At 38.0% G+C, this 13,602-nt stretch overlaps 1 protein-coding gene across 3 annotated transcripts in view; it reads right to left on the bottom strand.

Annotated features, from left to right (window-relative positions):
• The window catches only part of b4galt2 (UDP-Gal:betaGlcNAc beta 1,4- galactosyltransferase, polypeptide 2), a 145,482-nt gene extending 141,505 nt beyond the window's left edge, over positions 1-3,977 (bottom strand). For all 3 annotated transcript variants that reach the window (XR_014533697.1, XM_083541814.1, XM_083541815.1), the window contains exon 1: positions 3,419-3,977. The gene's annotated coding sequence lies outside the window, so the exon portion shown is untranslated. The remainder of the gene's footprint in view (positions 1-3,418) is intronic.
• Between the last annotated feature and the right edge of the window lie 9,625 nt (positions 3,978-13,602).

Below are 13,602 nucleotides of genomic sequence, written 5' to 3'. Positions count from 1 at the left end.
TGTACAGCTTATATAGCAGTATAGATTTACTGTCCATTGAAAATAACTCAACATACAGCTGTTATTGCCAAAATAACAAACAAAAGTGAGTACACCCTGAGTGAACATGTCAAAACTGTGTCTAAGGTGTCAAGATTTTGTGTGAGCACCATTGTTATCTAGCACTGTCTTAAACCTCCTGGGCATGAAATTCACTGCACAGGTTGCACTAGGATCCTCTTCCACCTCTCCATAATGACATCACAAGGGGTCTAACGGTACACAAGATTTACGGTTTGGTACGTACCTCAATCTATCAATCAAATTTAATCTATCCATCCATAGTAGAAGTGAAGGAGGAACTGAAATAGCAGTTAACAGTGCTTTTTCCCCATAAGACCTAAAGGTAGAACTAAAGCCTATCCTGCAAACACTGTGCACAAGGTAAGAATACACCACAGTACCAGTCAACCACAGGGATCAATGCACACAAATTCACATACGCAGTGAAAACTAGGGACAATTCAAGCAGAAGTAATTAAATAAAAATGAAACAAGAACATGTAAATGTAAAGATACATAAATAAGCGAGGAAGAAGACAGTAGGAGAACCTGAAAGGCAACAGGCATACCAGAAACCGGCTCCTTCAGTACCTCAGAAATTAGAGATCGGACCTCCTGTATCTTCACAGCGCACGCAACGTCAAACCTGTGGTCGAATTTCTCACCACAACTCAAGTACAGGCAACGCCCTGAGCTATTTCAAAGTGACAGAATTGAATACAAGCGGACTTAAAAGAAAAAAGAAGAAAGAAAAACATAGAAATAGATGTTTGAAGCACAAAAGAAATGTCTCACAGCTGACTAACATCACATTAATGATCCATTTAGAAGTTGGGTTTTACTCAAGATAACAGCGTAAAACAAAACCACAGAGTGTAGCCACTGACAATTTCGATCTTTTATTCAATAACGGATGACGCTGCACGTTTTTTAGTTACTAAACTGGTTAGTTAAGCTTTAAACGCCCCCAAAAAAACAGTAAAGGCTCTCCCATCAGAAAAACCTACATCTCTACTGCTAAATGTTAAACCATTAAAACTGGACACTCCTTACAAACCTCTCTTTAAGGGGGTCCTCCTCTGGATCAACCTCACTCGAAACGCATTTATGTGAAATTTTCGCCAATCAAGTCCCCGTGCAAGATGTTACAACGGTGCAATATCGCACATTCACTTTACAATTGTCTGCTTGTTTATCTGCTGTATATGGAATGTCAGGGTTCTTTAGAGAAACTGACTTTCACTTGCTGCTCTGAAGGATCAACGCAATCCTGCCACCCAATCTGTTCTGCTTTCACAAAGCTGCCGTCTGTACAGAACAGTGTTTGTTTCAGGAGCACAATACTGCCTATATATACTGCCTACATAGTCTGCTCCCCCCCAAACCAAGTGCAGCATCTTAAACAATATTTTAATTTTGAATAGAGAGGCAGAGAATGGTTCTATGCTGTCTACAACAGTGTTTTCTATCAAAGAGGCCTACAATTCAGAACCTCTTCAGAAAGCTGAGGACTCTTGATTATCCAAAGAGCCCTTCAACAGCCTTTTTGGCTGAGAATGTAGGAAAAAAATTTGTTTTCATTTAAAATTGCTCGATATTTGTGCACACTATAATGCTTTATACTTCACAATTTAAAAGAAAACAGTGAAAGTGTTTTGAGGATCCATAGGTTTGTTGGCTTCCCTACAAGGAAAAAACATGTTCCAAGTAGAACGATACACGAGAAGGTTCCATATGAGGAATTATCCTTGAAGATCCTTGTTCTGCAGGCCATGTGCCAACATGCTCATGTTCGATTACAAGCGCATTGTAATGCTTGATTTTTTGATGATTTTGCATGATCAAGCATTAAAACTTGCATTGCAGTGCTGATTGGTTAGATGTTGATTAATTTTCTGAGTGCAGGTGTATGTACAGGCGTTTATTAATATGCTCATACAGATACAATATTTTCTCATAGGTAGAATATCTGTAGGATATTCAATTCAATGGAGTCAATAGTATCAGTATCAAGTAGCAATCAGGTTTTTTTTGTTTGTTTTTGTCATTTTTCCACCACAGGAAATTCTTTATGACTGAGGACTAAAGGTTCTCTGTAACCTGACAAGCTTCTTAGTATTATTAAGAAAAAAAGTGAGGTAATGACTGTTGTTTTTGTTTTCTTTAATAGCATAAGTGATATCTATCTTACATTTACAGATATTCCATAACAATTTCAAAACTCTAAACAAATTAAAAGCATGACGTTTGTTTGCAAAAATAATTGTTACAACATAGGAAGAATTAATCCTGTATAATATGTATAAAACAGTTTATTTTTCCGAAACAGCATGCTAGATTGTGTTTTATTGCTTACTTCATTGCTTTATATTAGAAAATATAATAACACACCAGTAACATCAATTATTTGGAGCAACATGTAAGTTCATTAAAACATGTTTACTTCAAAGGATGACGTTTAAAAAAATTTTAACTTTATTTTAATTCAGTTTGTATTAAAATAAGACCATCTTAAGGGAGTTTGTCCGATCCTGACTTCTAAATGAGACCGCCTTCATCTCCAGCCAAAAAGGCAGCTTTCTTTCTTCTAGAGGGATTTAATAGTGAGTAAAGTGCAAGCTGAATACCACGGTGTACTGTATAAATCATTCATATCGGCACACAGCCACCGTTCTGCATGCAAAAGCTTTTAAACCGGTACAACTCACCTGCTTAGTGCTCCGGACCAACACTTTATTGTGAGAACAAATAACAATAATTCATAATAATTCATAATAATTAAAAAAACTTGGGTGCATTTTATTTTTGCAAACTCAAATCAGGTGTTAGGTGCCGTAACAAGTTTTTTGGAACGTAATATGAAAAAAAATTAAAAATAAAACCCTACTTAAAACATTTTTTAATAATTGAACACAGGAGTATCATTGAAGCATATGGTGATAAACTTGTGTAGCTGTGTGGTAGGATGCATTGCTTGCCAGTTGGCCAAGTCAAGACACTGCAGATGTGACACAAGAAGAGATTGTAAACAGCTGTGGTACCGTTCCTCTTTCTTTCTTTCTTTCTTTCTTTCTTTCTTTCTTTCTTTCTTTCTTTCTTTCCAATAATAAGTGCATGTTTGATAACAAATCAGCTCCAGGTAGAGTATTAGTCGTGTTGCAGCTCAGAATAATAACATAATCCAAAGCTTGTGCTTTCTGATCTGAAATAAGCTCCATCTCAGCAAGATGGCAGGCTTATAGGATGGCTTTAAATAAAAACAAACAAACAAAAAGGAGGAAAAAAGGGTTGTAATATCAGCACTACATGCATGCATTCGTTGGAAATGATGATGAAAACAATGTTCATATGTATAACTAGACATATATTTTGTTACCTTAATGGCAAAACCAGCCTGTGCCGCCTTCTTTAAGAATGCATTTCTTTGTTTAAGCAGTTCAGCCGCTGACTAGCAGAGCAGCCTGGAGGGGTTTGTATTAATCGTGTTATTTTTTAGAAGAAGCGTCCATTCCACCACAAATACTGATTTTATAAAGCGTGCATGGGAGCAGGTTGTGATGAAATGCGCATCATATCCAGAGGAAACGCAATGCAATGTGGCGTGCAGCCGCTCGCCGTTATTTCCTCCTGGTCTGTTAATTCAGGATGTGCAGCCCGGAGCGCGAGCACAGCGCGGTGACGCCGAAATGGAGCAGGATACCGCGCGTGCATGTCGGCACAAAGAGCATTTCGGCCGCTATTCCGTGACGCTCGTGCGGCTTCGTGCACGTCGCGTTTCCAAGAAAAAAAAAAACACAAAAAGAAATCTTCCGTGTTTGCACGCAGCAAAGCTGGAATAACAAAAAAAAAGCACTGACACACACACTACACACACACAGGTTTCAGCTTCAGCATCTTCACTACGGAGAGGCAGAAGGTTCAAACTGCAAATCACTGAACCGCCACTAGGTGGAAGAAGAGAGCCTGCATTTCACTTGGGTTTGTTTTTTTACATGTTGTATTTTGATGTATGGAGTACACTCTCCTGGTGAAGTTATATCATCACATGGGTTTTCTTACTCCCTTCCTCAGATACCACAGCTTCTGTCCAGATCCTAGCATGTCTGGCAGACATATCATCATGGATGAGTGGTCAAATGAAACTCAATCCCAGCAAAACTGAACTGCTGGTCATATCAAGTGATTCATCTCCATGGACATAACCATGGACAATCCACTGTCCTTTTCCTCACGTTGCTAATGTGACACGCTCTTGTCGGTTCCTTCTCTACAGAAGGATTCGACCATTTTTAGCCACACAGGCTTCTCAGATGCTTGTTTAATCTCTTGTCATTTCAACATTGTACTACTGCAACGCTCTGCTGGTAGGTCTACCTCTGAACACAATCCGCCCACTGCAAATGATCCAAAACGCAGCTGTGCGACTTGAGTTCCAGTAGCTGCAAGCATCAAATTTAAAACCATGATGCTTGCTTACAAAGTCAAAAATGGACCAGCACCCTCTTACCTCAAAGCTCTGCTCCCTCAGATCTACCAGCACTTTTCGACTGGTCCCACCTTCTCTCAGGGGAAGAGGTAGGTATACAGAACATCAAAATTCTTCTCTGTTGTAGCACAAACAGACTGGAATCAAATTCCCCTCGGTGTCCAAACAGCTTAGTCACTGCCTATCTACAAATGATGGGTGTAGACCTACCTTTTCCTGGAATACTAGCAATTGTTTTTGCTTTGTCTTTGTTCCGTTTCATCACGTTCGCAAGTCTGTTTGCCTCTGTTGACCTCATTGGCACAGCAGACTTCACACGTTCTATGATCTTGTCCTTGTTCTTTAGAATTGTGTCGATGGTTGAATGATTCATGATATAAGAATGAGTGAAGTCTACCATCTTTTTGCTTTGGTCCAATCTCTTTTTTTCCCACTGTTATTGTTTTTGCACATTTTTAACAGTCCCCTCCACATCACAGCTTCTTTTCTGCTTGTTTCCGGACATCCTGGGCTTTGATCGAGCACTGTACTACTGTACAACCACTTGCACCAGTGTCCAGTAAACACATAAGCTACTTCTGTGATTTAATCACATCTATGAAAGTTTCATTTGCGAAGCATAACTCAAATGTTTGTAAGTCAGGGATAATATTTTGCAGAATCACTGACATACATTTGAATATATTTTTGTCCATGAATATGCATTAAATAATTTCCAATAGTCAATTCTATTCATTTCATAGCGTTTTTTCTGGTTGGGTGTAATTTAGCTTAAAATTTCTATCCAATCAAATTTTAGCCTTCATATTATGTATTGCCAGGGTCAAATGTACTGTCTGCCATAAGGCCTTTAGAGTCAGTGCCTGCAACCTTCCCTAGCCTAAACTGCATGTTGCTTAATGCTGTTGATTGGTTTAAAAAGACTTTGACATGTTTACTTGGGCATGCCTACTCGGGAGCCCTCTAGAAGGCGTCCGAACACATCAACATTTTCACATCCTTTGGTTGAATGTTCAGAGAGCGCACTAGTCGGAGCTAACAACCCGCATCTGCACAAGCTCAAATATATTTGTGTTGATTTAATTGCTGTTTTCTCATTTCACAATGGCTAGCAGAGGAGAAAAAATAGATTTGGTCCCAGATACACTAGACTTTTAAAGAAAAGATGGACATTGGGGGAATAGGTCAGCCAAAACAGTTGTTAAGCTCTTTAATGAACCAAAAGCCTCTTGACTCTTAACTCTTGATGTATATTTTTGTATTTTTTTCTTTCCTGACAATTTGCACAAAAACACACAACTTGCCTTCATTTCAGATTCCCAGGAAAAGTGCAATGCACGGACAAAAATAAACAGAAAAAACAGGCTCATTTTATGAGGTTAATATTGATGCTTCTGCGAGAGATAATGTATGCGGGCAGTGCAGCTGTGGCTGCAGTGAAAAGAGAAATTATTTGTTATTTGGGTTTCCTGCTTTACTAATTGCATTCATTCTCATTGTATGGGATACTTGTCTGTGATGCAGTGCTCTGTTACACTGAGTTTCTGTATAATATTAATGTGTCTCTAGCTTTGGCATCATAATGATGGTATTAAGAGGTGGATTAACTCAGGTAGGGCACCACTGAAGGCCAAGGTGTGAAATGCACAGCCCACCATTGGGATTGGTACACTTTTTAAACTTCCGAACTAAGATGAGTCACTTTGGCTGCTTTGCACCCCCAGTTTTCTTGATGTTGTGCAGCAATCTTAGTTTCATTGGTGTCAAGTCAAGCAGGCGTTTATTGTCATTCCAACCATTATACATTACAGTACACAATGAAACAAAACAAGCACCTTCAGTGCGGAGCAAAGCAGGAAAAACAAAAAAAAGCACTGACACACATCACACAAATGTTTTTGCTTCAGCATCTTCAGTACAGAGAGTCAGATGGCAGTTTACAGAATCACTACAAGGTTAAGGAAGAAAGCCTCCATTTCACCAGGGTTTGTGTGGTGAATTTTGTATTTGCATGTGACAATGTGAAAAACTTACTTGTTTTTATAATGTGTTATAATGGTTATAATTTATTTATTGATTATACAGTGTGACAGAGGTCACATTAAAAAAATAATCAATAAAATGCAGCTCTACAGAAGTCCAGATGTAGATTTGGGTCTCTAATGAACAGAGGCGATAGAGGCCTTAACCTCTTAACATTCTGACTAAACATGATTGAAAAACCTTAAGAGGAACCACCCTCAAAAGAAAACCTTTCCACTTCTGGGTGTCATTACTCTTCTAAAATTGTGCACTTTGAAGTATAAGTAGATTAAAAACATGTTCGGTATTGAAATATTTTGAATATGAGTCCGGGAATGAGAACAGAACAATGTTCGAGATTACACCATTCATCATTCAGGTATCCATGTAGGACGTTTTACATCAGAAAGGGAGCCAAATTAGACATCTAGACATATTAAGACAAATGAAGCATTTCTGGAGGGTAAGAAGAGACACAGCCGCTGAATTATGTCAGGATCTTGGATTTGCATCAGACAGCAGTGGTGATTTTGACAGAAATAGACAGAACATATTAACTCCCAAAATATCTAACAATGAAGGTTAGCAAAACTAAAATGGTTTCAGTATTTATTATATATACCAATTTAATAATTTGTCATCTTTAATAACTGTTTCATCCTGGTTATAGTTGAGTGAAAAGGTTTTAGCATTGCATGTAATACAATTTGCATCATGCAGTCATATGTGCTCAGTTACAGAACCCCTTAATGGGGTCAAATAATTTAAAACAATGTTTGAAAAAAGAGGAACAAAAAGAGAAACAAATGCGAGTGTGCTTATCCTAATAAAGTGCAATTATATTACCTGTATGAATATTCATCTGTCTGGAAATTCTATCAATCAGACCAATACACATCACTTACAGATTAAAGCAATGATAATGGTTAGTCTATTGATGCCTTTATTTTCGCATGGGTGAAGTAATTTTTTGCCAATTAGGTTTGTGAAAATTCAGCTGAGAATGAAGCTCTCCCATACAGCTGACATGACGAGCCACAGAGGTGAGTGAGAGTTCCCAAATCGAAGTACCTATTGAGAAATACAACAGGTACCTAAAAGTTGTAGGAGTGCTGGCATTGTATAATTACATTTTACATCACTTATTTATTTGGAAGAAATACGATATCATACCCAGTGTGACTTGCAATTGAGACAGGATGCAATCCAAACAATCGATTTCTTCATTATGATCTCTCCAGTGCTGGCTCAGATTCAGAATATGCTTCCAAGAGGATGCCCAGCGGAAATTGAAAATGTCTCATAATCCGGTCATCAGCATGAGCCAAAGAGCTTTTTTTTTTCTTTAATCAACCTTTTTGCCTACTGGCAATGCTCTAAAAAAAACTGTTCAGCTTCTCTATTACAAATTTGTTTTGATTAGCCAAAACACACTTGTGATTTTCTTGAAAAGGGCTTTCTATTAGCACGGGTGTCAATTAGCTGTGAATGGACTACTTCTTTGTTTCCTATAAATTAATTACATATTTTCCTCATGAATATTCTATGTGGATCACAATGAGTGAATAAAATAATTCTTTCATTATATTTCATTCAATACTTGAATCATGTTACACACATTTTCAAATGAATATCCATGTATTAATACACACTATAAATGTATATAAACCTCTTCAATTGCCATGAACAGTTTTTACATTCAAGTGTCGAATAGTGAACATTTGATAACCTGAACAATGATGAAACTGTAATGAATTGACATTCTATCTATTTTTGTAAAGCTGTTTTGGGACAACGTCCATTGTTAAAAGAACTATACAACGAGACAAGACGAGACGGAATGGAACGTGTGTTCAACATTCCCTATGCATTAGCCACAAAAATATTTCACAGTGCCACATAGGATATACTAAGGCTTCTTGGCAAAATATACTGTGTAAAAGTCATGTGAATGATCTGCTATTACTCTATGAAAATTTTATACGAGACATTTTAACTAATAAGACTGCATCTACATGTTTATGTGAAAATTCCAGCAAGCATTGCACAGCTTATGGAGATGCTGCTTTGGCATAATAAAATACCACTTAACATGGAAATATATCTATGCATTTGGACAAGTGCTTGTCAATGTCCACAATAAATTATGATATCCAGAATATAAGGGAAGGCAATACCAAGCAGTATGTACAGTATCTCATAGGTTGTTGCTGGGATCCTCTTCCACTCCTGCTATAATGACATCACAGAGCTGCTGAATGTTAGATACATGGCACTTCTCCACCTTCTGCACCACAGGTGCTCAATAGGGTTCAGGTTTGGATACATACTTGGCCACTCCATTACCTTCAGCTTCCTCAGCAAGACAGTTGACATCTTGGCAATCTAAATGAGGGCGTCATGTTCTGCTTTAGAATGTCAAAATACATTTTTAAATCTATATTTTCCTCAATGAGCCGCAGCTCCCCAGTACCAGCAGCACTCATGCAGCCCCAGACCATGATGCTGCCACCACCATGCTTGACTGTAGGCAAGACACAATTTTCTTGGTACTCCTAGCCAGTGCATCACCACACATGCTAGACACCATCTGAGTCAAACAAGTTTATCTTATTCTCATCAGACTACAGGACATGGTTCCAGTGATTTATGCTCTTGAACAGGTCGTCTTCAGCAAACTGTTTGCAGGTTTTCTTGTAAGCCATCTTCAGAAGAGGTTACCTACAAACTGACTTGTTGGAGTGTGTGGTGTATGGTTTAAACACTGACAAGCAGTTTTTCTGCTTCTGCAACCTCTAAAGCAATGCTGGCTGCACTCATGCGCTTGTTTTTTAAGCCAGCCTCTGCACCTGGCGCACAGCACGAGGACTCAATTTCTCTGATGGACTATTGTTGCTAGCTTTTTTGACAATATTAGCTGTATGTTGAGTTATTTTTAGAGGACACTAAATATGTACTGCTATAGAAACGGTACATCGATTTTTCTAAAATATATCCAAGGCTCATTTCTATAGTATTGTCCCTTGGAAAGATCTACTAAAATGGTTGCTGAAATGTGAGGGGTGCACTCACTTAGGTTCAAAAGTTTTTCAGATTCAGTATTCACATATTGCTCAGACAAAAAAAAAAAAGGTTATATACACTGTGGACAGGGTAGAGCTGGGCTGCTCAGGTGAAATGCACCACTTTGGTAAGCAGCCAGTGAAATATTTGCCAGTTTTTACTTAAAATGCATACTGTGCATTTTGTTTAGCAGAGTCAGATAAAAAAGTAAATCCTTGAGAAAGACTGCTTGTCTATGCTTTCATTAGTGTTGGCACCCTGAATAAAAATCAGCCAAAACAATTTACATAATAAACAATAAAATAATTTTTAATTTGCACACACATATTTAAAAAACTACTTACTACTGGTAAAAAAACTACTGGTGACTTTTTGCTCCAAAACATTCATAGCCCTGTGGCAAAGCTGTATGTACTTGTGTGAATCACTGTGTGTTTGTGGTTGGTTTATTTAATTCAGATTTCTTCCACTTTTTTAGCTATAGAATTGGAGACTTAGACTGTATCCCAGTGGTTCCAGGATAACAAGCATATATTTTAGTCCCCTGTGGTCCTCTGCACACTGCTAACAATAGAGAACAATGAAGTGTCAGAGATTTTCCAGCAATTCCTCACACTGTGACACCAAATTATACCAGAGTAACAGTGAGATCAGATTCTGTTCCTCCTCATATTTTATTTCATTACTATCCAAATGACAGGCAACTGGATCACAACCAGTTTTGATTGCTACAGATAGCTTTTGGTTTGTGAGTCTAATTAATAACTTGATATGCTTTTCTGAACAATCTGTATTTGTAATATATGATTGGTTGAAAATAACACCTGGTAGTTCATATGGAAACACATTAATTTAAAAATATTGTTTACAAAACAGTCAAATCATTCCACCATCTGTTTAATGGATGGATAAACGACTTGTAAAAGTCAATCAATTGAATTGGGAACTAATAGAAACGTGGTCTTTTATAGTTACTAAAGCATATTTAAAATGATGTGCTTACATTAAGTATCTTTGACTCGGTTGTGTAGCCATATGGGTTGGATGGCTTTTCCTCATTAAATGGTGATTCAAGTTTAAAGCAACAACAACAAAACATTTTAGATTGCATTAAATGCAGAAAATTTATAAATTAGTCATAATCCAATACAATTTGACCGATTTGTTAACAGGATTTCACACTCAAGTACATATTAATGGAAGGGGTAGCCTGCTTTGAGTAACCTATTAGGAGATTTCAATGGTTTTCACTAAAATACATTACAAACTTTCAGCTGTTAATCATTAAAACCAATACAAAATCGTTTCCATTACACCGTGTGTTTGTGAACATCATTAAATTATCATGCAACCAATGAAATCATTGTAGAAACATTGTAGAATCTGTTTTATGTTATCCTAATTGGTTCCAGTGGATATACCAACATGTAATATACTAGGTATAACATGCCTTTAATAAATGGCAAACGAAATTACCAGTAGAGACCCACAAAGACCATTAGCGTTTCGATAAAGACAATACGATTCCCATTCTAATCAATAAATCCATTACAAATTCTACAAGGGTTTCTATTTAGTTGGACTTCAGGAGCAGAGCGAGCTTTATGAACTGGTATCAATGAGAAAATGAACTTGAGGGAAGAATTTTCAGAAGACTTTTAATAACCAATTAGCAAATAAGCATGTATGCTCATTTGCTAACACAGTAAATGATTTGAAGTCAAAGTCAGTTCAGGAGCTGAATAATGCAAAGCAATACATTTCTTTCAGCTGTTATCAGCTATCATAAGAAGACAGAGTAATTAGCTCCACATTTTGAACATAAAACACTTATTTTTTCTCTCAAGTCCACAATAATGTTGAGTAAAATCTCAAATACATCATCCTTTAAACTATACTTGAACAAATGTATTGAAAAGCACAAATGGTGCTAGGATGTTCACCAAGAGGATTCTCTAAAAGAAAAAATCAAATATAATTCTTAATACAAACAATGTTAAGAATTAAGCAAAGCTAACAGTTGATATTGTGATTTGTGGTGAGAGTAGGGAGCAGGTTAAGAAGAGCCTGAAGAGGTGGAGGTACATGCTGGAGAGAAGAGGAATGAAAGTCAGTAGGAGTAAGACAGAGTACATGTGTGTGCATGAGAGGGAGGACAGTGGAGTGGTGCGGTTGCAGGGAGAAGAGGTGGAGAAGGTGGAGGAGTTCAGGTACCTGTGATCAACAGTGCAAAGTAATGGAGAGTGTGTTAGAGAAGTGAAGAAAAGAGTGCAGGCAGGGTGGAGTGGGTGGAGAAAAGTGATAGCAAGAGTGATTTGTGATAGAAGGGTATCTGCAAACATGAAAGGGAAAGTTTATAGGACTGTGGTGAGACCTGCGATGTTGTATGGTTTAGAGACAATGGCATTGAGTAAAAGACAGGAGGTGGAGCTGGAGGTAGCAGAGCTGAAGATGTTGAGGTTTTCGTTGGGAGTGATGAGGATGGACAGGATTAGAAATGAGTTTATTACAGGGACAGCGCATGTAGGAAGTTTTGGGACAAGGTGAGGGAGGTGAAATTGAGATGGATTGGACATGTGCAGAGGAAAGACATGGGATATATTGGTAGAAGAATGCTGAGGATGGAGCCACCAGGAAGGAGGAAAAGAGGAAGACCAAGGAGGAGGTTTATGGATGTGGTGAGGGAAGACATGCAGTTAGTTGGTTTGAAAGAGGCAGATGTAGAGGACAGGTGGGTATGGAGACAGATGATCCGCTGTGGCGACCCCTAATGGGAGAAGCCGAAAGAAGTAGAAGAAGAAAAGTACTGCATGCAAACAGTATTGCATGAAGAAACTTTGGAGTCATTTCATTCACTCTGCTGCCATCTAGTGGTAACTAGGAGATAATACCACAATAAAGGGGTAAATACTCACTATTTTCTGCTAAACATATGATAAAACACCTAGTATTTCTTAATTTATCATTTGGATAATATCAACGCTAACTGTAATAGTCCGGCATATCTCTTTCTCATTTTAAAGATGTCAAAAATTGCATTTGCTTGACTGAGCAAATTTTGAATCACCTGACAAGCCTAGAGATTTGAATATATATTGTATATAAGGTACAGTACAGACCAAAAGTTTGGACACACCTTCTCATTCAGAGAGTTTTCTTTATTTTCATGACTATGAAAATTGTAGATTCACACTGAAGGCATCAAAACTATGAATGAACACATGTGGAATTATATATGGAATTATATACATAACAAAAAAGTGTGAAACAACTGAAAAATGTCATATTCTAGGTTCTTCAAAGTAGCCACCTTTTGCTTTGATTACTGCTTTGCACACTCTTGGCATTCTCTTGATGAGCTTCAAGAGGTAGTCACCTGAAATGGTCTTCCAACAGCCTTGAAGGATTTCCCCGAGAGATGCTTGGCACTTGTTGGCCCTTTTGCCTTCACTCTGCGGTCCAGCTCACCCCTAAACCATCTCGATTGGGTTCAGGTCCGGTGACTGTGGAGGCCAGGTCATCTGGCGCAGCACCCCATCAGTCTCCTTCTTGGTCAAATAGCCCTTGATGCCTTCAGTGTGACTCTACAATTTTCATAGTCATGAAAATAAAGAAAACTCTTTGAATGAGAAGGTGTGTCCAAACGTTTGGTCTGTACTGTGTGTATGCAAACATTGGTGATTTTTTACATTCATATTTATTATAAACTATTATTATGGAGAATCTTTCCAGGCTAGTGAAGGTAGCTGTGCGCACCGAGCTACCAGTTGCAGGCGTATCAGTCATTCTAGGGAGACAGAAAAGGGAGACAGACTCACTCCTCTTGAGACAGAAAAGACACAGAAAGATCAACCACATCACCCAATTTTCCTTATGGGACCGTGTCAACACACAAACAGGGAACCGGAGGAGTGCATGTCAAACATTCTGACACGACATGAAAGCAACGACTATAGGTTGTACTAGGGTGCGATGGCATAATCAATCAA

The sequence above is a fragment of the Silurus aristotelis genome (genome assembly GCF_946808225.1).
Source record: "Silurus aristotelis genome assembly, chromosome: 5".
Classification (NCBI taxonomy): domain Eukaryota; kingdom Metazoa; phylum Chordata; class Actinopteri; order Siluriformes; family Siluridae; genus Silurus; species Silurus aristotelis.
The sequence above is the reverse complement of the archived record's forward strand: the minus strand, read 5'-3'. Positions and strand labels throughout refer to the sequence as shown.